General features: G+C 38.3%; 1 long non-coding RNA gene across 6 annotated transcripts in view; it reads left to right on the top strand.

The window, feature by feature from the left end:
• The window catches only part of LOC144230807 (uncharacterized), a 293,282-nt gene that overhangs the window by 150,192 nt on the left and 115,352 nt on the right, over window positions 1–27,738 (top strand). For 5 of the 6 annotated variants that reach the window (XR_013334886.1, XR_013334887.1, XR_013334882.1 and 2 more), the window contains 2 exons: window positions 9,400–9,545; window positions 10,827–10,909. This is a non-coding gene — a long non-coding RNA (uncharacterized LOC144230807). The remainder of the gene's footprint in view (window positions 1–9,399; window positions 9,546–10,826; window positions 10,910–27,738) is intronic. The other variant, XR_013334885.1, reaches the window with a different exon arrangement.

The following is a 27,738-nucleotide window of genomic DNA, read 5'->3' on the forward strand; positions in this document are numbered from 1 at the left end:
GGTTGTACTCTACTGTGCCATTGCATATTTCTCTCAACGTCTCCTTTCTCTTGCTTCCCCCATTTCTCTACTTTTTGCAGCAGGCTCAGGGATTGCTACATCTAAAAAGGAAAAATAACATATAAGGACCACTCAAAGGGTAGGGTAAAATTGCCCTCAAAACCCTCTACTGCAATTCTGGTGTGCCTAGAAATGGGGAAGTGCACAGGTGTATCACAATCTTTGCCTGGTAACATAGCTCCATAGGATGGACGTCTTTAACCTTCTCTATACTAGACTATACATCTGAATGACAGTCTCAGGTTTGACGTACTTCCCAGAGATTTGATGGGTTGTGGGTTACAGACAACTACAGCCTCTAGCTATAGCCACACCTTCTCCCTTCACCTTCTCTCCTAGGAAAGAAATGCAAGTGAATTTGGGTGATGATTATGGGCACAGCCTTTAATCTATCCTTGTATATAAGAAAAGTGAGTCATGTTTATTGCTTAGGGCTTTTTATTAATAGCAGTTTACTGCCTCAGACTTCACAACTGGATTGTACCCTGCGTCTGAAAATTACAGTTGGTTGTAAATTGCTGCTTTAGGAAGATATTAATCATCTGGGGTGCCTGAGTGTTTCAGTTGGTTAAGCGTCCGACTTTGGCTCAGGTCATGATCTCACAGTTTGTGAGTTCGAGCCCCACGTTGGGCTGTGCTGAGAGCTCAGAGCCTGGAGCCTGCTTCAGATTCTCAGTCTTCCTCTCTCTCTGCCCTTCCCCCAGTTGTGCTCTGTGTGTGTCTCTCTCTCAAAAATAAAAATGCTAAAACACAAAAAGAAATATGTTAATCATCTATAAAGTAAGATGGTTGGGTTTGGTGATTTCAAAGGTTGCTTTGAGCTTTTACCCTTTACATTATGCCACAAGGTCCCAGACCATATTGGTAATAGATGGCCAGGTTGCTTCTGAAAGACCTGTTGTGGGTTGTGTTGTGTCTCTTAAAAAGGTATGTTCAAGTCCTTACCCCTAGTATCTATGAATGTAATCTTATCTAGAAAGGGTTTTTTTCAGATGTAATCAAGTTAATATGAGGTCATACTTGATTAGATGGAACCTAATTCAGTGACTGGTGTCCTTGTAAGAGGAGGGAAATTTGGACACAGACAGAGAACACCATGTGACAATGGGGGCATAGATTGGAGTGATACATTTCCAGTCCAGGTAACACCAAGGACTATTGGCAACCTCTAGGAGCTAAGAGGGAAACAAAACAGATTCTCCCTCAGAACCGCTAGAAGAAACCAACGCAGTTGACACTTTAATTTCAGACTTATGGCTTCCAGAACTGTGATGTAATACATTTCTGCTGTTTTAAACCAGTTTGTGGTAATTTGTTATGGCAGCTCTAGGAAACTCATACACCTGGCAAACTTCGGCTTTAGTTAATCCTGGCCTATGCTTAAAGTTTTGCGTTCAGTCATCCCTTTCACGTGCTCTGCAACAGGAAGTGTCTCCTCAGCAGGCATGTGCATGAGAACCCGGACTGCGGGGCTTCTTCTCCCAGCCTCTTCCCACGAAAACCCTGCCGTCTGGTCTTTCTGAGGCATGCAATTTTTGGTTTACTGGGAAGTTGATCCCTATGGATTCTCTTGACCAGTTCCTACTGGGGTCCTTCTGTGGGAGTAACTTCAAACCTAGACTGGAACTGAGAAGAGATTTTAGAAAACCATTCTTGTTCTCCTTTCGCTGGTATGTTTTTAATGTATAATTTTCATGTCAAGGTGATCACCAGAATTTTTAAAAAAATTTAATGTTTATTTATTTATTAAATTTTTTTACCTTTATTTTTGAGAGAGAGAGACAGAGACAGAATGTGAGGGGGGAAGGGGCAAAGAGAGAGGGAGACACAGCATCTGAAGCAGGATCGTCTCCGAGCTGTCAGCACAGAGACCAACTTGGAGTTCAAACTCACGAACTGTGAGATCATGACCTGAGCCGAAGTCAGACGCTCACCTGATTGAGCCACCCAGGCACCCCAGGAATTTTTTTTAAAAGATATTATCCAACAGTCTCACAAGAGTGTCATTCTATGCTGATGGGGTAATTTATCCCCTTAGAAAGAGCTATTTCTTGAGTAATTACTTTGGGTACTAAGTGACGGGCTCAGACTATTTTAGGTCTCCGGGGCCTTGTCTCATGACATGCATTTATTGAGGATAATGCATGTGGCAGGTATTGCCTGTGACTCCTGGCTCTTCCAGGTGCTCACCTCACTGTTCATGTCTTTAGGAGACAGCAGCCTATGATGGCTTGGAAGATTTGCTGCCAGTGTGCTTCTGGTGTAAGACTGGAATAGAAGATTGTTCTTGTTCCTGACTAAGCATCTTTATACTCAGAGTAGACATTTTGGTGACAGCCCAAGAAACTCACTAGATGTGAGAAAATTTGTGATAGCCAAATAGTACATTTGATAGTTTTATGTAAGTCTTCTAATTTGAAGCTGCCTCACTTAAACTAATACGGGCTCACATAAAGTTATTTTTCTTTCTGGTTCCTAAACTATAGGCTTAATAAGCTATGTGTTAATTTGTACTAAAAGGTATAAAGAGGCATGAACTGTTTAAATTAATTTAAAAATATTTAGAAAAACCCTCCCAGAATTTATAAACACAGCATATTTTCAGGGTGATAATATGTATTAAAATAACATTCAAATCTTTCAACTTCCATCTTGTCCCCATTTTCCTTAATGTGATTAACTTTGAGTCTGTTGTAAGTCCCATCATATCTTTTTGTGGCCTGGGTTGTAATTAGATTTTACAGATTCTCTGTTTCAAACCCATAGCTAAAATCTGAGTGCCAGAGTTTTTCAGTGCTATCTTAGTAATACTGCCTTTTGAATATCCAAAAATGTTCGTTGCCTAGTATGTCCAACTAGGGTGTGAATGTTCAGATTTACAAGATAATTCTTATTATCTCCATTTTGTATATGAAGAAATATAGGTTCAGTTACTTTCTTTCAAATACATAAAACAACAGCAAAATAGGAAGATTGTTCTCTTCCAAAGGCCCACTGATTTCATATCAGGAGTTTGAGAATCTGCTCTCACAAAAATATTCAGGCAAAATCATACAGTATAATGCAATCTACTACTGGATTTTATTTATTTTTGCCCATAAACAATTTAATTACTAGTCATTAGTGATGAACTTTTTAGCTCATTAGTGGCTTTTAAAATATGACGCAAACCTCAAGCCAAAGACCCCAAAGCAAAACATACTATTTTTTTTTTCTGATGATGACATTTTGCAGACATGGTTTTTCCTGCTGTCAGATATGATAAAAGGCTTGGGTTTATAACTTGACCTAAGCCTTACCTGGGTCTTGCCTGGCAGAAATATGTGTTTCACTAAATTAACAACAGATCCCAAAGCAGAAAGAAAAATCAAGCTAATCCCCAGAGTCAGTATTATGTCCCTATAACCTGCAGGTGTATGAGGACCACAGAAATCAGCTTAACATAATTTTCCATTTTTGTTCATTCAACTTCTAAGATGGCAACTATTGGTTTCAATTTGTCTGGGGATTTCACGGTACAGAGCTGGCAAGAATTCTGGGAGCTACAAGGAGAGAACCCTGAAGATAAAGTTCATTGATTCATGACTACACTCATATAAGACACGAATGGAATTTTCAATGGCCAGAAATATAAGGGATGTGTCCTACATTTAAAAAAAATCAGAATTTGTATATAATGAAAAAAATAACACCTAACATTAATATGGTACTCTTAATTCCTATGATGATCCTATAAAGTAGTGGAGTTGTTGAGTTACAGTAGTACCCAGTGTGCGCGCGCACACACACACACACACACACACACACAAACATATACACATACAGGCATACACATATGTTCAGTTTTCTCTCATGTAAAAAATACCCCAAACACTTTCATTTCCTCAAACTGTTATGCCTGCCTCACACTTTATTAATTTCTAAAATTCTTGAAAGGTAAAAGTGTTCCCATAGTTGTCTTCAATTCTTTACTACCACCCCATGAAATCACATTTAATCTTCACCATTATAGAAAAGCTCTGTTATTGTTGAGTTTCTTGTTGCCAAATCTAGTGGATTTTCTTTTTTTTAAATGGTTTTATTTATTTATTTATTTATTTATTTATTTTGAGAGAGAGAGAGGGAGAGAGAGAGCCCCAAGCAGCCTCCATGCTGTCAGCACAGAGCTCATGTGGGGCTCCATATCACAAACTGTGGAATCATGACCTGAGCCAAAAATGAAGAGTCAGATGCTTAACCACCCAGTGGGACTGAGCCACCCAGGTGCCCCATGGATTTGTCTATTTATCATTCAAAGCTCTTTGTAGTTTTGGACTTTGTTGATCAACTCCATCTTTTCTCTATTTGGACTTTCTTTTAAGTACTCCTTACCATGGCTTCTATAGCAATGCAGTTTTCCTCTCACTACTATGTCCATTCTTCCTCAGATGCCTTTGCTGGTGCCTCTTCCCTTTCTTTCTTCTGGAAAATGTGTACATTCCCTAGGATTGTGCCTGTGGTTTGTTTTTCCTTTCTGGCTCTCGCCTTTCAATCAGGGCCTCAGAAGCCCACCCCACCTCCCTAGAAGTAATTTTCCTGTTTATGCTCATCCTCCTCTTCCACTTTCTATTACCACCATCCAGGTTCCACTTTGGCCCCTTCCCTCTCTGTGGATGACTCTGTCCCTCCTGTACTGAGAAAGCAGATCTGTAGGGTGTGAGCCCCTTGGCTTTTTGTTTCACAAAACGTTGACCTCTAAATGCACTCACTGTGACCTCCTGGCTTCCAGTTTATGAGGGAAAAGTGTGCCTTTGTCTGTTCAAGACCAATCCTTCTTCATGATCCAATCTATCTCATTATGTCCTTTCTGGGAATAGAACCTTGTGCTAGTATTATTTCCTCTCTACATGATATTTTCAACTTATCCCTGTTTGTTGTTTGGGGCCTACACACATGCTTCAGGTCTCTCCAGTCCTTAAAAATGTCTACCTCTGTTCAGTTTTCTCTCTAGCTACCATCATCCTATATTGTTCTTTCCCTGCAAGACCAGGCTTCAGTAGGAAAGAGTCTATAGATGCTCTTTCTATTTCCTCTTCTTTAACTCTTCAGTTTGGGTTCTAATATCAGCTTTCTGCCCCTACTGAGGTTTCCAGGGACATTTAATTGCCTCACATCACCCGTGTTACTTAATTTCTCAGCAGCAATTGACACCGCCCACTCCTTTTTGAGACTTTGCACCCTTGGTGTCGGGATCATTCTTTGTTTCCTGAGGGCTCTCCTTACTCATTCCTCAAGTTGTTGTTTTCCTTCCCATCCTTCACCACTACCCTCAATCCCCCTCTATATTCTCCTCCTCCTTTTTTCTTTTTCCCCATTGATACTCTCCCTTTGTCTACAAGCTTAAGACCCATTTTTACAGCATGGTACAAATAAATGGCAGATGTTGTTCTTAAACCGAACACCTCCTATGGGAGTGTCTGCATTGCTGGCCTTAATGTCTTCTTTCTTCAGCAACATATTAAAAGGCAGGTGAGTGGGAATTATAGAGATAACCTTTACTCAGTTTTAATTTCTGAAAAAAGTAAATAATACACAAACCTTATTACTTTAACCTTTCTTAGTGACAGATTACTGGAGACACCCTCATGATTGATTGGAACACAATAATGTTATGATATAACATGATTGGGAAAGGCTGATATGTTAGGTTTTTACATGACTGTTGATTTGAATTTAATGTTAGTAACTATAGAGTTACTTCTTGGAAATTTTTGAACAGAAATTTTTTTTTTAATCTTCTGAAAGACTCCTTAATTTACCTATTTATCCTACAAATAGTAAAGGTCTTATTCTGTAAACATGGGTTTGGAGGGTCCCTATTCTCCAATACTTGGAATTGAGCAATGAGACAAATCATTTGCCTGGGTCTGGTTTTAGGTACCCAAGAGTCCTATATTATGATAAATAGCCTCTAAGAAAACTACGATATTAACATTCAGGTTTTAAAGAGAACTTTCAAGGATAGGATCCCTGGAAAAGGAAGTTCCCGGGAGCTGGAAAGGAACACCACATATGCACTTGAATTACTCTGTTAAGTTACAATATCTTGAAACTTGGATAGGAATAGTTTGGAAATTTATATGAATCATGGCAGCTTAAGTCCTGAAATAATATGTATCTTCTCATGGTGGCTTCTGGAATAACTTTAAATTTTATGACCTCAGTGAATATAAAATTTGAATGGAAAGATAATGTTTACTTATAGCAAGCACATTTCCTTCTTTATTTTTATAATTATTTGAAGTAAATACTTGAGTCATGATGACCCATTAAATCCGCTTTCCCTTAATATTTAAATCTTCAGAGGCCAAAATTTAACCGAAAATTTACATTGACCCAGCTCATGTTTACTAATACTACCATTTTCCCCTCTGGCTGTTCCTATTTACTTCTATTTTTAGCCGACTCCAGTAACTATATACAACAACCCTCCTACAGCAGACACAACCAATTTACCTCAGCAACGTTAGATTAGGAACTTTTTAAAAGGCAGGAGCCATGTCTTATTTTTTCATTCCTAAAGTGCTTTGTACACAATTTACACGTAATATATAATTTTTAGAAGTTTTTGTTCCATCAGCAAGTAAAACCTTTCTAGAAAATAGAGATTATTTTTTAAAAGAAAAAATCGTTTATTATCCTATTAACCATAGATAATTACTGTCAGCAGCTTAGCATTAACCAGAGGTAGCAAACTTTTTCTGTAAACAGACAAATAGTAAATATCTGAGGCCTTTCTGGCCTTACAGTCTGTGTCATAAACACTGAATTCTGCAGTTGCATGAAAGTAGTCACAGTCAAAGAAGACAAGACAATCTATAAACGGTGCGTGTGGCTGTGTTCCAATGAAACTTTACTTATAAAAATAGGTTAGATTTGGCCTCTAGGCTATATAGTTTGCTGACCCCTGTACAAACTATCCTTTAAGCTCATATATATGTAATATGTATAATAATATATGTGTATAATAATATTCACATGTAGCAGATATATATTATTATAGTGGTTTTAAGAAAATGGCATTCCAAAGAGATTGCTAGATATCCTTTCAGGAATACTGGACCTCCAGGGGCACCTGGGTGGCTTAGTCGGTTAAGCGTCTGACTTTCGCTTAGGTCATGGTCTCNTTGGTTCTTTATGGATGGAAAAAACCTTAGAATGATTTGTGGCTTTCAAAAGTTCAATTTTATTCAACAAAATCTTATTCTTTGATATTTAGTTTGGTAGTGGGGAGAGGGTGAGGTAAAAATGTCTGAAAAGTCTGCTTTGGAAAGGAATAATGAAAAAAAGATTGAGAAATACTACTTTAGGGAGATGAGCTTTTGTTTTTGAGTAGGGCTCTTTTTCCACTCTACTTTGTGAATAATAGACAAATTAATTACGCAAATAATCCTTGTCTATAGACTTGCAAATTACCTGTGCACACTGGAAAGATACCCACCCCAGATACCCATCACCAGGAAAAAGGCAGTTTTATGTCCATTTGTAATTCAGTATTCATTTATTCCATGTAAATTTGTGATTCCTTAATGTCTTCTTTGAATTGGTTGAGACATTTGCCTGCTTCCCTCATTTAATGATTAATTTAACAAGTGTTTATTTCATAGTCATAATTTTACCTTTTGAAAAATATATAATTTAATACTTTCATTGGTTCGTACAGACCTTGACATTACATTAAAAACTTTCTATGTCCTTATGTATTTTAAAGGTTGTAAATATTCTGTGACATGAATACACCAGGTTTTTTTAAAATGTATCTCTTATTGTTAAAAAAAAAACAATTTTTCATGAATAAGCATAGGTTTCTTTCTTAAAAACATGTCAAATGTGGAAAGTCATGAAGTGTGTCAAAAGTCTGTTACTTAAATTTTTTGGCATGGTGCTTGTTTGCTTTTAGTTCTCGTTGATTTTTTTGAGGACATGACCAGTGGACATAAAGGCCAATGCTATTTTCATGGCTCTGTTGACAGAAGGTTGCATGTGTTGCTACTATGAATCTAAGATCATTTTGGGGAGAGCACTGTGCCCTGGCCTCATCAGAGGTACTTGCCTTGGCTCAATGTGCCTGGTCCAGATTCTGGTTTGGCTTACGTTTTATTTATTTCAGGAACATGGAAGGGCCACTGTTTGTCTAAGCTTTACATTTACATTGCCAACTCCTCTTGCCCTTCTCTTTACCCTCTTAGTGCACTGAATATAACTTCTAGCTCCTGCATAAGTGTTTTATAGTCTTTAAAACTGGAAAATTAGGAGTGCTTGGGTGACTCAGTCTGTTAAGCCTGTGACTTTGGTTCAGGTCTTGATCTCGTGGTTTGTGGGTTCGAGCCCTGTATCTGCCTCTGTGCTGACAGCTCAGAGCCTGGAGCCTGCTGCAGATTCTGTGTCTCCCTGTCTCTCTGCCCCTCCCCTGCTCTCTCTCTCTTTCTGTCTCTCTTAAAGATAAACATTAACATTTTTTTTAAAACCCTGTAAAACCAAAGTCAGAGTTTTAGAAATGAATTTTCTCAGTTTATCTTAAAAATTGTGTTTAACTCTTTTGTTAAACCTTCCTCTCTTTGTTTCTTCCTCTTGCCTCCTTCCTCAACTTCTCTCTTTGCAGTTGGTAAATGAATGACTTTGGGCAGCAAGTGACAATTTTCAGAATAATGTTTTTAACTTGCAGGAAACCAAATAAATAAATGTTTCATGCACAGAGGGGAAGACGAAAGATAAAGTGGATTTCAAAGTGGATACTAGTTTTAGGATCAGAGTAATGAAGTAGAAGTCACCTCACCTATTATCCTATAAGGCAAACCCATTGTTATAAATCTATATATATCCATTCTATCAATATTTTTCTCATTCTGCTACAAGAAATATAAAAGGTAACACTTTCAAGATCAGCCAGCATGTTGTAAAGCATGCCAAATTAAATCCAGATCAAGAAGATGATCTAGATCTTTGATTTTTAAACTGAAGAACATTCCAAGTTTGAACTTTTGATAAAATCTATTAAACATTTGCGGAAGCAATCCTTGGTAAGTGTGCAATTCTTAAGTAATCTCTCTGCCTACAGCAGTGTCTAAATTAAGCAAATTGCTTTTTTAAAAAACTATGATAATGGATTTTATCTTTATTACATACATGCATTTGAAAATTAATACCCAAATGACAATTCCAATGTTAAAAATGAGCAAAGACACTAACCCTATGGTCAAAATGCAACTCTGAAGTCAATATTAACTGAAGCATAACCCTACTCACAAAACAATTGCCATCTAAAGTATGTGTGTATTTTAGCATCTTAATCATTTTCAGGTTACAGATCAGTGGCATAAAATACGTTGTTGTACCACCACCACCACCACCACCATCAATCTCCAGATCTCTTTTCAGCTTCTCTCCATCCCCTAGGAACGAATGAGTTTCTGTCTCCATGAATTTGACTACTCTAGATACCTCGTGTAAGTGAACTCACACAGTATTTGTATTTTTGTGACTGGCTTATTTCACTTAGCATAATTTCCTCAAGGTCCACCTATGAACTAGCAGGTGTCAGAATTTCCCTCCTTTTTGAAGCTGAATAATATTCCATTGTATGCGTATGCCGTATTTTGCTTAGCTATTCATTTGTGGATGGATACGAGTTGCTTCCACCTTTTGGCTGTTTTGAATAATACTGCCATATGGGTATGCAAATGCCTGTTTAATTTCCTGATTTTAATTATTTTGGGTAACCTGCAAATGGAATTGCTGGATCATATGGTAATTCTATTTTTAGTTTTTTGAGAAACCGCTACACTGTTTTTCATAGTGGCTGCACCAGTTTGCGTTCCCACTAAGAGCACACACAGATCCCAGTTTCTCTACGTCCTTGTCAACTCATTATTTCCTGGGTTTTTTGGTTTGTGTTTGGTTGTTGCTTTTTTTCTTTTTTTGACAGTAGACATCCAAAGCATTTCCCTAATGATAAATGATGCTGAACATCTTTACACAGGCTTATTGGCCATTTGTATCTCTTTTTTGGAGGAATGTCTATTCATGTCCTTTGCCCCTTTTAAAATCAGATTGATTTTTTTTTTTTTAGTTAAGTACTTGCATTTGTATGTAGATGTTGGAAAATTAAGTTTCATGAACTAATGACCATAGGAATTTTATTCACATGATATCCAGATAAATCTTTGAGATAGTTCAGAGAATTACCCAGCTAATGATACTGGAAGAACTCCCTTGAAGATATAAAAACAATACATGCTTTTTGTTTGAAGAGAAGACTCGTTTATTTCCAACCAATAAGATCACCAATACTTAAAATTCATCTGACATCAACCAAGAGATCAGCCACTTAAAGATACAGAGGCTAATTTATAACTAACTTTTGTGACTATGGATAGGTGATAGTTGACTAAAATAATCCTATAACATATCAAGTAAGTACTACCAGGTGTTAAATGAAGGGCAAGTTCTTGGATGGTAAAGGGATGAGACCTCTCAGTTTAGATTTTAGCAAAGGGTCAAGGATTTGTTAGTGTCCTAGTGAAGTATGCTGAAAGTGCTAGCTTGTCCTTAAGTTGTGGAAAGAAAGGTTGAGGAATGGGTACTAGAAATCTGGGCGGGCTTCAAGGTGACCCTGCAGTCCAGATAGCTTTGTCTTTAAGCACAGGAGTTTAAAACCTAAGCATCAAGGTCCATCATATTCTGGTCTCATCTTGCTTACCCCACCTAATTTCTCATTCTCTTCCCAGATTATTCTCTCCAACCAGGTCAGCCTCCTCTTCATTCCAAGAACACATGATACTCCTGCAGCAAGTGCACCACAGACCATGAGGTATGCAATTCATGTGACTGTTTCTCTAACAGTTCCACTTCCATTTCAAGCCATGATTTTGAGGGGTTATGGAAACTCAATCTCAGTAAACACAGAATTTCCCTGTATCCAGGCCCTACAGGGTTAAGGTGAGCCAAGGCATCAAATGAAAAGCCCATAATGCCTTGGAGTCTTCTCTCCACTCTGTCTTCACCTCTTTCTCCCAAGCCTGGAGGATAGATAATTCTCTAGCTCAAGAATGGAGACAGTTTGCTTTCACTCACCCTAGTCTGTTTCTCCATAGCTTGAGTCCTTCCCCTTCTGTTAGGAGCTTAAACTTTTGAAAGTCAAAAAACAAGAGACTCTTTTCTTTCTCTTGCTACTTACCTTTCCTCAAGGCCTGCAGACCAACAGGCTGACTGCCTGAGGGAAACGGTGAAGCAGGGGTCGGGGTGGAGGGGTGGGGATGCAACATTGCCAGAAAAACATTCAGTTAATATTCAAAACTGTAACTTCAGCCCTTTTACATTTGATCAGGTTGTGCTTCCTCCTCTTTTTCACCTATTTTGCTCTACTTTCCCTTCAAGTGTTGGTTTAATTTCTTCCCTCCTCAAAGTACTTGTTCATATTCCTTTACTATAGCCCTTTTAATTTATACCACGCAGTCTTCTGTTGAATGTCTTATAACTGCTGCAAGGCTGAAAGAAAAATCACCTCGCCCAAACACTTGTGCCAGGTTAGAATTGCTAAGGCATCCCTGCCAAGTGTTTTGTTTAATCCAGTCGTTCTCAAAGTGATTCTCTGGACCAGTAGCATCAAGTGGGAACTTGTCATAAAATGCAACTTCTCCAGTTTCTCTCTAGATCTACTGAGTCAGAAACTATGCGGTCAGGCCTAGAATCTGTGCTTCCGGATTCAGAAGCCACTCAGGGGATACTGATGCACACTGTTAGAGAACCACTGGTTTTTTTTACCAACATTAGCCACTTGAAGGAGAAGTTAGCTTAATAGTAGTGATCTCAGTGTTTGAATGTCTGTTGTCTGTGCTTGAATACTTCTATGTGATAGGGCACTCATAACCTTAGAAAACAGCCCAGTCAGCTTTGGAAAACATTGACCTATGTGGCCTAAAGTCTATGTTGGTCTGATCTCTTAACCATTCATTCATGTTTAGCTTCCTAGAGCCAGAGGGAAGAAGTCAAATCTCCCATACACATGACAGACTAAAATATCTCAAAATTACCATCATTTGGCTCTCCCAGCTCTTCTCTTATCCAGGCTCCAAGTGGCATGAGTTTTGAATCCCTCAAACTGTCTATGTTGCACACCCCTGAACACATCCCATTTGTTTATAATTCTCTTTAATGAGCTCTGCACAGAATTGAAAGGTGTAGTTTAGGGTCTGACAAGCTATAGTGAACTGCTTATCAATCCTTGGCTTCTGATACTGAACTCCTAGTAACACAGGCTAATATGGTCTTAATGGGGTTTTGGGTGGTGTTTGTTTTGTTTTGTTTTGTTTTTGGTGGCCACATTGTTAATTCATACAAAGCATGTTGTCAGCTGAAATTCTTTGCCATTTTCTACCTTTATCTTGGTCTTTTTTACAGATACTAATACTATATCATATCTCCTCTATTTTATACCTGTAGGGGAAGTTCCTTGGAAATAAGTGTGTAGTTATGTCTATTATATGTTTTCTGATTAGTTCTTTGGTGATTAACTGACACAGTTAACTTTTAGGGGAAATACGTATCTCCTATCCCTTAAAGTATGTCCCAGATGGCATAAGTACTCAATAGATACTTTAGAAATTTGTAATTGATGTACTGATAGAAATTTCCAATGCAAAAGAAGATCATAGTTTCCTTGAATTTTATAAAAGGTATTCATTTGACACTAGGTTTATTGCTTCAAGACCTACAAATTGTGACTGAATATAAAGTGAAAACACCAGTTGCTTTCGGTAGCGAACATCCAGAATTTATATACAGTGCTTTTCAAAGTTGTCCTATTGAATGATTATATTATCAGCCTGTAATCTGTCAAAATAATTTTGTAGTTTTGTCTTGACTTTAGAATCGCTTCCAGGGGTGTCTGGGTGGCTCAATCGGTTGGGCATCTGACTTCAGCTCAGGTCATGATCTCACAGCTCCTAGGTTTGAGCCCTGCGTCGGGCTCTGTGCTGACAGCTAGCTCAGAGCCTGGAGCCTGCTTCAGATTCTGTATCTCCGTCTCTCTCTGACCCTCCCCTGCTCATGCTGTCTCTGTCAGTCTCTCAGAAATAAATAAAACATTTTAAAAAATTGTAAAAAACAAAAGAATTGCTTCCAGGAGCTGCTTTATGAATCATGTAAGAAAAGTGTTCTCATTTCATAATGAATTTTTAAAATTCAAGTTGGATTTCTTCATATTGATACCCATCTGAGCCTCTAGTATTATATTCCAAAAGCCATGTGTGTGTGTCTACATAAAGGTAGTACTTGGCAGAAATTCCATTAAAAGCTTTTCAAAAAGATTCCAACGATGGCAATATCCTTGTGAGGTGCAACTAACACATAAGTGGATATATACCTCTGTGTGTTTTCCTCTTACACTGACTTTGCCTCACACATTTCTTGCATCAAATATCTTCACACCCTAACAGAAGAAACAACAAAAAATATATATTTGACCTCATAACACAGGATTCAAACATTTGTGGATCAGAGTAACCACACTCCCTAAAATATTAGACAATAAAAATATATTCAGTAAATATTGTAAAATGTACCCAACTTGGAAAGACTGAGAACTCAATCATCAAATGAGAAGGGGCATGAGCGTGCTTATCCAGCAAAAGGAATTGTGCTCCTTATATATGATGTGTGGGGAAAGAACTAATATTCCTAGGTTCCTGGGATATGCCAGTCATTTTACACTGAGTCCACATGAAGTAGAGCTGATTACTCCATTTCACAGTAGAGAAAACTGAGGCTCTGAGCGGATAAGTTATACAAGGGCACATATCAAATAAGTAGCCAAATAGGAACTTGGACCCAGGCCTTTGGGGCTCCAAATTCTGTTCCCTTTCTACAATTTTATATGAGGAATACTAAGAACTGAAAGATACAGTTTCTGTCCCCATGGAGCTCAGAGAACTTTATAGAAAAATATATATAAAGATAGGGATTTTTTTTCATTCTCTGTGCAAATTGAAGAAAGTCAAGTTAAAAGTGAATTGATTGAATAAAAAGTAATTTAAAAATGGCAATGTTTGATTTTTCTAAGAGTTGATTAAAATCAAGACTTTTTCTATAAAATGGCTATTTATTTTGAAAGAAATTTAGCATATAGATCAATATTTATACACTTCTGTATATTCTTTGTCATTAATCCATTTTTGGAACCTCAGCCTATGACAACATTCTAAATTCAGAAAAATGGAGTAAAGGTATTACTGGCTGAGTGGAAGAAAACCCTCCTGTGTTTCTCCTTTATTCCCACGCTAATATTACTACACTCACAATACTTCACTTCTGATACCAGATCTGTGGGTTTTCCACACATCAAGCAATTCTGTGTTATACCCACTGGATGCCCTATGACTCAATTCAATTCTGACACTGTCTACCTGGAGTTAGTGTCAGATTCCACAAGGTAAGGGCTCAGTCCCACAAAACTGCCCCTACTTCAGAGGTGAATCACCAGTCCCAGGTTGTCACCTGTGCTCCTGACCAAGCATCTACAAATCACAGTTCTTACAACCCTGGGTATGAATAGAGAACCAGATGAAGAAATACATAGGACAGGGTTTGGATGGGTCCCAAGATGAGGAGCTCTGTCCCCATGGAGTTGAGTTACATTCCCCTCCTGGCAGGTAAATGTGTTGACCAACCTAGAAGCTCTCCGAACCGTATGGTTTTTATGGAAGCTTCATCATGCAGATGAAGCTGCTCTCCTATTATTTGGAGAGGGTGTGGAACTAAAAGTTCCAAGCTTCTAATCATGGCTTGGTCTTTCTGGTGACTAGCCTCCACCTTGAAGCTATCCAGGAGACTACCAAGAGTTATCTCATTAGAACAGAGGCAGCTCTTATCACCAGGAAATTCCAAGCGACTTCAGGAGCTCTGTGTCAAGAAGGGTCAAATACCAACTATTAAAATAGCAAGATTCTTCTAGTGCTCTTATCACTTGAACCTTTACAAGGGTTTTAAGAGTTCTGTGCCGGGTATTGGGGGCAGAGACCAGTAAATATATATTTTCTATTATTTTACACTAACCTTATTAATTAAAAACCAGGAAAGAATTAGAAACAGTCTGTATATCCAATTTATTACCTGACTGGTAGGTAAACTAGTTTGGTCGGTCTATGGGATATTATGCAAGCATTAAAATAATAAGTATAAGGCTGTAGCATTATAAAAATGTTTTTATTATACTAGAAAGTAACATTTGAATATATAACAAATCAATTACTTATATTTTATGTTGTAAGAAACAAAAATATAGCATAACAATAATGTAAACACATGAAATACTGATGTATTATGGTGATGGGATAGCTTTAAAAATAGCATTTTTTCCAAACTCCTATGAATCTCTATTAATTTCATAATGAAGGGAAAAATCTGCAAACTTTCCCAGTATTCTTTGCTGTTGCAAGACAAATCACACTCTTTGTTTTCTAAACCTATGCCTTAATTTCAACAAAACTAGGTTTTTGTAAACCAGTTTTGATTATGGGATAAACATAATCAAATATTTGTAGCTCAGTCTTTAGTAGTTGTCAATAAAGGAAAAACACCACATTTGACAGTTAAATATAACCATCACAGCCTCTCTATTCATTGTGAATCTGTACAATTAAAATTTCGAAGCCATTATGGCTTCTGGGATTAGTGGTTGAGATTGGAATACACATTCAGTGTCTAGGTTTCCAGAGAAAGTACTTCCTTTCATTGGGCCCTGGGTGTGTGTACACTGTGGGATGGAGAACAGGCATTTAGAGAGCTTGCTGTTGAGATGCAAATTCTCTTTGGCTCTGGTCAAGGCTGTTGGAACTTCCTTGCATATTTCTGAAAGAAATATTTTGAAAGAGGAATGTTTTCTTAGTTCTGCTGGGACCTCAGCTTGGGAGTTGGTGACTGGCTGTCACATAATGAGGTGGGTTGCTGAGCCAGCATGGATGGCTGGACAGGAGCAAGGAGCTCATGTTAGATGTGCACAGGCATGAACTCAAGGCCTGGGGAAGGAATAAGTGAGATGTGGGTTTGGTGAGAGGTGGGTGGGATGAGGAGGGTTGGGTGCTAGGGAGGGAACCTGGTAGAACTTCATCAGGGATGGGGCTGGCTCAAAATAAAAGACATGTTCACAGAACCAAAGTGTGGGCACAGACTTGAGCATTAAGCCTCATCAAAGAAAACAAAGGCAAGAAACAGAAACTAGGGATAAAGCTGGGCTGAAGCCCAGAGGAAGTCTGGTGCTGCAGATGGGAGCAGGGGAAAAGCAGTGCCCAGGTGGAATCTGGGGGAAATTCTTTCCACATCCAGCTGCCTGTTATTACCACTCATTCTCTCCAAGTGCAGAGGATCCTGAACCAAGAGGTCCCCAAAGGAATGCAGTAGCTTCTGACTAAATGCCAGATGGGTTTTTTTTTTTTTCTGGTGTGAATAAGACCTAGTCTCTTAGCAAGTTTGATGATTGTAATACAATAATGTCTATATTTAGCATACTGTGTATTAGATCTCTAGAACTTATCTATCTACTAATTGCAAGTTTGTACACTTATACATCTCTTCTCCCACCCCCCTCTCCCACATCTGGCAACTACCATTCCACTCTTTTTTTTTTTTTTTATGAGTTCAGCTTGTTTAAATTCCATATATACATGAGATTTCATATAGTATTTGTCTTTCTCTGATTTATCTCACTAAGCATTATGTCTTCGGGATCCATCCATATTGTTGCGAATGGTAGGCTTTCCTTCTTTCTCATGGCTGAATAATAATCCATTACATATAGATAGAAAATAGAGGTATATAGAGAAATATATCCCCATTGTACCTCAGTTATCTTATTTGAAAAATGGGCATAGCAGTAGTGACCTATTAAGATTATGAAGAGTAAATAAACATTTGCAAAAATGCTCAGGATGTTATAGTAACATAAGAAATAATATTATTCTCATTATTAATGGAGTTATCCAATGAGAAGAAATGTTGGAATATTTTACAAGATTAACTGCTATTTAAAAGTATGTTTCTGGTGTTAGAGATATATGGTCAGCGTGGACCAGATCTTTCTCTGGGAAGAACCACTATTGACTCTTCTCAGAGATATGAATGTTTGTATAGAAACGACCATACCTGTTTATGTAGCAATATGGAAATGCTTGCATTGCAACCAACAAAAAAAATAAAAGCTGAATAGACAATAGAGTCACACACTTATGATTCATGTTATAAGATACAGGATAAAGATGAATACATGAAATACAGATATATTATGGCAGTGGAATAGGTTTTATTTGGCCAAACAGTGACAGCTCCTCTCTGTGTTCTTGGTATGCAGTGGTTACTGGTTGGAGAGTGAAAGCATATTTCCACAAAGTGCCATGAAAGTTTTAGAAATAAAAAGATGAGATATTCCCTCTTCCTTTTTGGGGTTCAGTAAGGTTAGAACATCTCTGACCTCATGGACTGAGGTGGTTCCATCTGAAGTCATCAGTCAGGGGAGACGAGATTTCTCCCACCCAGGAAGGGCATCCTTATGAGAAAGGGAAGAGTCTAGGCTTGTACACATGTACATACAAAGGCCTAAACAGTGATGGGGAAGGCTGGTTCAGAGTTGCTCATTGAACCCTCACAAAAACTGTATAAGGTAGAACCTAGTGTCACCCTATTTTTCTCACTACAAAATTTAGGCTTAGAGAGGTGAAGAAATTTGCCCCAAGTAAGAGTGCTAGGAGGTAACTAGGCATTGGAGCTTGAGCCTCACCTGTCTCTATGGTCCTTGAAGCTCACTGCTCGATTCTCCCTGCTATTAAGATCTTTCCATGGCTTTTCTCCTCCATAGCTGACAAAATAAAGAAATGCAAGTCGGGGTTAAGGATTAGGACAAATACTGCAGTGAGGAAGGTACTGGTAATTACAGGAAAAGAACCTAAAAGGGCTTTGAGGTTTCCTGGCCCCTGCAGGAGGGTGATAATTATGTGATGTAATCCACATTCTTCCCTGACTTTTGGAAATAAAAACCAAGAATTTTCAAGATGATTGCCTAAGATTAAAGGTCATTCTGTGGCCATGTATAGATATTTTTTTTTTCTCTGCAAACTTGATCTTTTGGAACCTTAATGATCTCATCTGTAAAATAAGGGGTTGTACTAAGTCATTGTTAAGGTTCTTTTCATGCTCTGATGTTTGTGAGTCCAGGAATTTATAAGCTTTTTCTGGTATTTAACCTTTGCTCTTAGCCTCTTTAGCACTGTGATCAAAACTAATGGACTCAATTTAAAGTTTATGTGGCAGGTAGGGAAGCCAGGACAAAGGACTTAAGGAAGGTTCTGAAGCAGGGAATATGGCAGCAAAATGTTTTACAGCTGTGTATTAAATGGAGTTGAAATGATAGAATTCAGGATCTCAGAAACCATTGGGTAAAGCATAAAAAGGCTGGAGCTCAGACAAGTCTTTCAAAGGATTGATTACATGGAAAAATGGGGAAGATTTGGTCATGCCCTGATGGTAGCAGATTGCAATTAGATTGGCCAGTTTGGGTTGGAGGAAAGGATGAACCATCACAAGGTCACCCTGGCTGTCTTGCTCCCCATCTCATGGCCTGACTCCAACTCTCAGGAGCCTGTGTATTTCTGACACCATCACCAATAACTCTACTCCCAACTGTGCAAAGATTTCTTAGTCTTTATTCAGCTGAACCATCGAATTAGTAAGTAAAAGAACACACACACACACACACACACACACACACACACTTAGAAAGGAGCAAACTTTACAGAATGTAAATTTCTGATTCTTCTTTAAGAGAGTAACCACTTTCTTCTCTACTTCCTCCTTTCTTCTCATTTTCCTTCTCTCTGGTTCCTTTTCCTCACCTCTTCATTCTTTCCTTCCCCTCCCCTGGCACTTATTCGGCACCATGTTTAAAGGTTTGTGCTGAGCACTGTGGCCAAGACAAGATAAACACAGCCTAGGTTCTCAAGTTGCTCCCAAGAAACGAGGAAGGCAGACACAGACAAGACACTGTGGTAAATTAGATTTATAAGAATCTATTCCCAGGTTTCTTTTCCTCACCTCCACCCTGTTCATGCAGCTCCATCGCCACATCAGCTTGTGTTGTCTCCTCCTCACCTCTCCTATTGTCTGCTCTAAGGATTAGCTGCCTTTCAGCTAAAGGTTTTCCCTAAACTGGGGGGAACGATCTCTAATCAAGCAGATTCCAGATGTATGATCACTCAGCTGCTGGGGAGTCCTCTTCTTTTCATTAAGATAGTTTCACAGAGGGCTTTTGAAAACTAAGTTTTAGCGTTAACTCTTATTGGTATTTTCAGGACTTGTATGTGTGCTCAGCATGTGTTCTGGACTTGTATGTTATTTCTGATCCTAGTATTATTACTCCTATCACTTCATGAATGAGATAACTCAGGCTGAGTGACTAGTCGAAGGTGAGACAGCTGGAGACGGAAGTTGAACAAGCCTAACTGAAAAACCCAAGCTCTTTTCACTACCTCTGTGCTTTAGTCACAAAAGGCAGGTTCTATACCATCTTTTTATTCCTCTCCAGAGGAGTTCTACTTCGACGGTTGTTTGTTTGTTTCAGCTGTGGTTTTGTTTCTTAAACCGACTCACAGGGTAGAGTGTATGTGTAAAGCCAGGCTACTAACTTCAGGATACAAATTGGACCCCTTGTAGGTTATACAATGAGTGTACGACCTGTTTTTGCCATCAGTTGTAATCTCTACTGTGATATCCAACTAAAAATTTAATAATTAGAAAAATTCCCTGAGTGGAATCAGTTTTTAAAGTTAAGACCTTTTCCTCTTCAAAATGAATTCATGCTTAATTTGTAAAAACCCATATAGTCTTATTTGTGCAAAACACATGTGGACTTTGGGCATTAACAAATGCAAAAGGCAATTATAAGTGCTTTTACTGGTCGGTGTCATATACAAATTCAATGTGTATTCACTAGACTTGTAGAAGCTGCCAGAAAAAAAAAATCACCTTAATATTGTAAAGCTTAAAAGTAACATTATGAATTTTATAGCCAATTTGGTTCGAAAGACTGTAAGAGAATCCTAATGGATTATTAATTTTTTGTATCTCAGCATTGATTGCATCATCCTTGCTGCATTAATATTAATTTGCCATACACATATTATGCCAATATGATTCTGTTGTTACAAAATAACGATCAATAGGGGAAAATTTAGCATTGAATTGAGATGAATTTTAATAGACTGTGACATTAATTTGTGCTCATTCTGTCATAATGAAATTTTTATTGAGTTGGTGAGCAGATGCAGGTCATGTCCATATTACAGTAGCCTCGTGTGCTGTGTCTACCTGGTGCAGATATTAGCGTCAGTGTTCAAACAGAAGAGGTCCCTTTCACCTTCCTGGGTGTCACTTGTTCATCTGTAGGTACAAATTATATTGAATCCAAAGACAGCCTGGCACGTAACTAACATAACTAATAGTAAACATGTGGGTTTACTATTATAATTTATGAACTCTATTTTAAGAGCAGGTAAATTATTAATAGTGTTGCCTGTAGCACCTGTGATTGAAGCTAAACCCACCGGGGTCAGAGATATTAAACCTGTTTAAATGTGGACCTCTGGCTTCTTACCTAATATAGCTTATAGTCCATGAAAGAGAATTGGAGAGGACCTTGACAACTTTTGAGGGGAGAGATGGGAACATTTCAGATACTGGTCATCAATTAAACTCTTAATTTTCAAGTTTTCCAAACTATGACTCCATTGCAGGCTCATGGAGTAGCATTAGTCCTTCATCCAGATGAGCTTTCCACTCACTGCATAACATAACTTGAATCTTAGAGAGTCACATTTACGCTTTTATACTTTGTAAAGGCCTAGAGATATTATACAAAAAAGAAGCCTGTTTTAACTTCACTTCACCCAAATTTTCTCAAACTTCCTTAACAGTGGAACCCTTTTAAAATATACCACCCCTAAATAACCTGTATAATTACTATTCCATGAAATACATGTAAAGAAATGCTGATTTAGAGAATACTTAAAACTCAGCCACTTTTCCCTTTTAAACATTTTTTTAAATGTTTTATTTATTTCTAAGAGAGAGGGAGTGACAGTGTGAGCAGGGGAGGGTCAGAGAGAGACAGAGATACAGAATCTGAAGCAGGCTCCAGGCTCTGAGCTAGCTGTCAGCGTAGAGCCCAACGCAGGGCTCAAACCTACGAACCATGAAATCATGACCTGAGCCAAAGCCAGGTAGTTAACTGCTGAGCCACCCAGGTGCCCCTACTTTTCCCTTTTTAAAACTCATGAGTTTGAAACAAATTGTGTTGATAAGTGGCCTCCCAAATTTACCTTTTCATACATATTTAGGTGGTAACAAAAGCTTATCAAACAAGTGGTAGGTAGTGAATTCATAACTCCCAGGTAAGGAGCATAAAAGCCATTAAAAGACATGCCAGACATGTCTCTATTTAATCGATTTCTAAAATATATTTTAAGACTGTGTAACTGTGTTAATATTCCCATTCCAATCTCTTGAGGACAACAAAGATGATTTTGGGGGAAATTACCATAGGGAAAAATCACATTTTATATCAGGGTAAATTTGCATCGAATGATCCAGGCCTTGATGTTACTAAGTCTTACTCAAATACTGTTTAGTGCTTTGTGAAAACAGTGCTAGGTTTGCTCTACAAATAGTTGATGGTCATGTACTTTATAATTTATGTTTTAAAGCTAATTCATTTTCTGTATTATATTAGATATCTAGTTCTGTATAACAGATTACACCCAAATTTAGCCTCTTAAGCAACAAGCATTTATTATCCAGCATTTTTGGAGCCAGGCTGCAACCAAGGTGCTGACCAGGGCTGCGCTTATCTAGTTACCTTGAGGCTGGATGAGGGGACAATCTGCTTCCAAGCTGAGCAATGTGATTGTTGGCAAGATGTAGCTCCTCGTGAGCTGCTGGACTGAGGACCCCAGTTGTTCACTGGGTATTGGCTGGAGATCTCCCTCAGTTCCTCGCCATGTGCATCTTTCCACAGGGTGGTGTTCAGCACAGCAGCTGGCTTTCATCAGAGTAAGCAAGTGAGAGAACAAGGTGGAAGCCAGAGCCTTTTTGTAACTTCATCTCAGAAGTGACATCCCATCACTTTTGTCATGTTCTGTTCATCCCTGGGCCCAGCCCACACTCAAGGGGAAGGGATTGTACATAGGCATGGATACCAGTCAGTAAGGATCACTGTAGGCCGTTTCAGAAGCTGCCTGTCGCACACAACAAAAATTGGTGGCATGGGGATATTGTTCCATTAAATGAGTCTGGTACTTTGGAATATATTGATCCTAATCTGACTCACAGGTTATGAATCTATGCATTAAAATCCAGTACGATATTGAATGATGAGATGGAGAAAGTTATATTTAACCTCAATACCTACTAAAGAGAACACTGTATTTGTTTGGAAAGGATGCCTTGATAATCCCTGGTTAGGGAGAAGCAGAGGTCTGGAAGGCAAGGGTCAGTTCTTTGTGTCCAGGATGATACTGTGGAAGTGAAGGGCTCTGAGTAGAGTCATTTATATCTAGATGTTAGAAAGATAGGAGCTGCCACTGATACCTGAGTACAGTTGTTTGCCATATAGAAAATTAAAAATAACATTGGAATTTTAGCTGTTTTTTTAGACCCCAGTGATGAAAATACACACTGGTATTAGTTACCCATTGCCGAGAAACAGATTACCCCCAAATTTAGCTTAAAACAGCAAAAGTTTTTAGCCTATTATTTCTATGGGTCTGAATTTGGGAGTGGCTTAGCTAGATGGTTCTGGCTGAGGGCATCTCTCGACGTTTGACTCAGATATTAGCAAGGGCTGCAGTCATCTGAAGGTATGACTAGACTGCAGGATCTGCTTCCAAGATGGTTTGCTCACATGGTTGTTGACAGATGTTCCTTACTCCTGGTGAGGACTGCTTGAGTATCCTTATGATGTCGTCTGGCTTCTCCCAGAATTAACGGATCCAAGACAAAGAACCGAGGAGGAGGAAGCCATAATGTCTTTTATGACTGAATCTGGGAAGATATACATGGTCATTTTGCCAAGTGCTATTCATTAGAAGGTAGTCATTCAGTACAGCCCACACTCAAGGGTAGGGAATTAAGCCTCACATTTTTTTAAAGTTTATTTATTTTGTGAGAGAGTGCATGAGCAGGGGAGGAGCAGAGGGAGAGGGGCAGAGAGAGAGAGGGAAAGAGAATTTCACATGGGCTCTATGCTGTCAGTGTAGAGCCTGACACGGGGCTAGAACCCATGAACCATGAGATCATGACCTGAACCAAAAAAACCAAGAGTTGGGCACTCAGCTGACAGGCACCCGTAAGTTTCACTTCTTAAAGAGAACAGTCTCAAAAAAAATCTGTGGACATATTTTAAAACCATGACGACACTCCAGATGCTTTTCTAAGGGAAATCATCAAAAACAAAACAAAACACAATGAACTAAACAAGCAAAAAGCAAATGAACTTCCTAAATGTGAATAGTCTTTGTCATTCATTAGAATACATTCAGGAACAAATTTATCTGTCCCCTTCTTTCATTGACAAACTATTCACAAATATTCAAAATAAATGCATGCCTGACAGTTTGAGTTTCAGGATATTGTATTTGAAGACTGAGCATCACAAAGCAAACTTTAGCTTTGCTGGAAAAATTGAGAGAAGGACACATAAGATAGAACTTCTAATTCAGCAGTATTTATAAATAAATAGTTCTTAATAATTAAATGAATCAATGTGACTTATTATATAGTATTTTAAAGGTCTAGGTCCTAAAACTTTTACTTCACTTTCAAAGCACCATTTTGTTACACTGTTTTGCCACAGAGCAGGTAAGAATCACTGCAAAATAAACAGAGGTAGCAAACGGGCAAATGCCAATCCCAAGCAGAATTTAAACTAATCTGCCATTTCACTACCTTTCAGGAGTTCCTAGCCTAGAAGTTAAGTCTTTTTGCCCTTTCTCTCAATTTTTGGGATGAAACACAAAAGCAGAATGAATGAGAAATGATAATAAATGCTGGATAACTTTGTTTTTAAAATCCTTCCTTTCTTTTAGGGTCAACCTCTATTAGGACTGCTTCTGAAGCTTAGGTAGTCTTGAATTTGGAACACCCTCCCAGATGGGGGAGTTCTTATCTTGCATAGAAAGCTTCTTTTCTTCACCCATGCACTTTGAAGACGTATGCTACTCCCAAAGAGGGCTGGAAATATAGAGAGATGATTTTGGTTGTCATCACTGACTAGGAGTTGTTCTTGGCTTTAAGTAGTAGTGTGCAGGATGGTCTCACCCCATAAATAATTGTCTGGGCTCAAACGCCAATAGTGCCTCCTGTTAAGAAACCTTTCCCGCTCGTCTCTTAAGTCCTGCCTCTGGTTTAGGTTGTAAACTCTGGGAGAGAAGGGATATGGTGGACCCTGTTTTCTACGCTAACCTCAGTGCCTATAAGAACATCTTGTAAATAGTGACTGCTCAGTAAATATTGGTTGAATGTAGAGCCACTTGTAAAGACAATGACTGATTGGCGGACAATTAGATATAAGGAAAACCTGCTGACCAAGTTTCACTTTGCTCAGGCCTTAAATTGAATTTTCTGGTGTTGGGATCCTGGCTACAAGTGCTCTTCAGATAAAGTCTCTGTTAGATTGTGTGTAGGTCAAGTTTAAGTTTACCATTTTGGGGGGTACTTGCTCTGTGTGCCATACTTGACTGTGAATATGGAATGCGAATATAATCTCAGAGAGCTGTGAGGAATCATGGGCTTAATTTTATTTTGCGTATTTGTATTTAGGGGAACTTAAAGTATAATATATTCTTTTTAAGTAACAGTTTAACACTAAATTTATAAAGATGTTAATTTGAAAATATGGTTCCCTAGATTCCTGGAAAAGTTTTGAAATCTTAGAATTAAGCTCTTGAAGTCACGGAGTCTGTTTTTAAGTTTGTAAAATACGATATTCAAGGTTAAAAGGACTAAAAACAGGTTATAAGGCTTTGGGTCGATGTGATTCTTTCCGTAAGACTTTTCTGGAAGCAAATAAATATGTGACTGTGTTTCCTAAAAAGATACAAAAATGTATCAATTATCAGAAATATTATTTAAGTATAATTTGAATTTTATAGAAACTACATTAAAAGACTTTCTTAATATTTCAATATTGAGAAATATTTCAATATTGAGAAACTTTCTTCTCAATATTTCAAAGAAAAATTGTGCAGGATGTTTACTTCATCTTTCCTTTCTCTTCTTTCTTCTCAATGTTAATTTTATTATCATTAAGCATATTCTATGAAACTCGCTGTCTTGATTAGCATTTTAAAAGTCTGTTCTCTGGTTATGTCTTTGTTTTGCATTTCTACTTATACCATCCAAGAACAACTTTGAAAACATGTTAGTTTTATCATAAAACAAATATTTACAAGTTCTTTTTCTTATAGCATCAAGTGTGCATTTCACCTTCTTGCCTCCTTCTGTGTTTATAGTATAGTCACACACTGAACATTTAACATTTTCTTTATGATTCCACAACCGAGCGTCTTCCCCCTCCCCACCCCAGACTTCTAATTAGTGTTTTTGTCACAACAGCATATTTTTTTGTGGCATAAAATTCTGCCCTTTTTTTTTTTTTTTTTGGGGCACTGGAAGGGGGTGTTTTAACCAGGGGAATTAACTGACTGCGGACTTGTCTTCTAGGCTGGGTTCAGGGCAACAATTTCCATCATAGTCCCTGATCATTTCTAGCTTTCAATTTCTTTTTTAAATGTAGTACCAAGTCTCTTGAGAAATAATGGTAACCAAGTGAAGAAAACCACTCCTCCTACGGAAGCACCACTTTCCTGGGAGTACTTACCATTATTTATAGGCTCTTATTTGTCTGGTTAAGTTGCTTTTACCAGTGCAAGCAATAGCAAATCTCATCAGAATCTGTTCTAGGCATTTCTTCTCCCCCTCAACCTGCAGAATCATTTCCTTTTAGTAAATATTTGGATGTTCTGAAGCAAGCTCAGTCAACTGTGCTTTATTTTTGTGTTGGAAATGGTTGAGCAGTGTTGTGTATCTTTGTATGGTTAGGTTGTTCTGTCCTTTTCTTCCTCTGAAACCACCTTTTTGAAAAAAACCTTAAGCAAGGAGAAGATTCGTAGGAGAAAAGTATATTCAGAGTGTCATTTCTAACCAGGAAAAATATTTCAAGACAGAACCTGTAGTGGGAAAATAGAGGATGATTTTAAGAAATGGCCATGGAAGGACCTTGAGTTGGAAGATGTTCTTGCTGAGATGGCCATTGACATATCTGTACAGCTCTCACGAAAGGGTTTTTCTGATTTTATATGAAAGAAAAAGCACTGACCAAAATTAAACATCTAGACCCTTGTCCTTTTGTATCACATAGGCCTGGGAAATAGGAAATATGGGATTAGTTCTACTTTTTTTCTTTTTTTTCTTAGCTACAGCGATCTCAGAAACAAAGGTTAGAGTGGAAACATCTCTTTACTGCTCTGTAATTGAGGGCTCTGGGTGAGGCCCTGGGCATGGGAGGAGTTAATCCTTTGTTTGAATGGCTTCCTTATGCCTCTCTGCCCCCAACTGTTCCTTCGCCTTCTGATCCTGTTGCTTTAGGATCAGAGTGCTGCTTTATCAGGGGCTGAGAGGTGCTCATGGCCAGAGAATCATGAGCCTCCGGTCCTCAAGGATTGGTCTAAGGGTCAAATCTTTATTAGAAAGATCAAAATAAGTGCTTCTTGACTTAAATCAGCCAGCCTAAAGGGAAAGGAAACAAGTTGAGGAGCTAGGAATAAGCTGATAAAACATAAGAGCAGTAGTCATTAAAGGTCTTTTATCTGATTTCTGCTCATAAGTTCATTTTGGTTTCTTGACATTCCAGCAGCACTGAGACGTGAAGTTCCTGCAGCCATCACACTGTCTTTCATCTCTTTGGGTGGGAAGGAAAAGAGCCTTAAATCTCTCATATTATTGCATAAAAATGGAAGTTATCTCGATCATCTTAGTGTTCTCACCAGTTACTAAAAGTGCTAGTGGCTTTGAGTGAGGGTTCTCTTTGCCCTGCACCGAGGAAGACATGCCTCTCTGTAGAAGTTTGAATCAAAGCTCTATTTTTCAAACTTTGGTTTCCAGACAAGTGCTTCAGGGGTTCTGTAAACATTTGATTCAAATACTATTTCCATGGGGCACCTGGGTGGCTCAGTTGGTTAAGCATCCAGCTCTTGATTTTGGCTCAGGTCATGATCTCAGGGTCATAGAATCAAGTCCTACAATAGGCTCTGTGTGCTCTCTCTCAAAATAAATAAACATTAAAAAAATATTATTAGAGAGAGGGAGGCAAACCATAAGAGACTCTTAAATACAGAGAACAAACTGAAGGTGGCTGGGCAGGGGTGGGGGAGAGGGGAAAATGGGTGATGGGCATGGAGGAGAGCACTTGTTGGAATGAGCACTGGGTGTTGTATGGAAGCCAGTCTGACAGTAAGTTATATTAAATAAATAAATAAATAAATAAATATTATTTCCAGATTTACATTAACCATTATATTAATAAGCTGTCATGACAAATTCCCA

The sequence above is a fragment of the Crocuta crocuta genome, unplaced genomic scaffold (assembly GCF_008692635.1).
Source record: "Crocuta crocuta isolate KB4526 unplaced genomic scaffold, BGI_CrCroc_1.0 scaffold3, whole genome shotgun sequence".
NCBI classification, from domain to species: domain Eukaryota; kingdom Metazoa; phylum Chordata; class Mammalia; order Carnivora; family Hyaenidae; genus Crocuta; species Crocuta crocuta.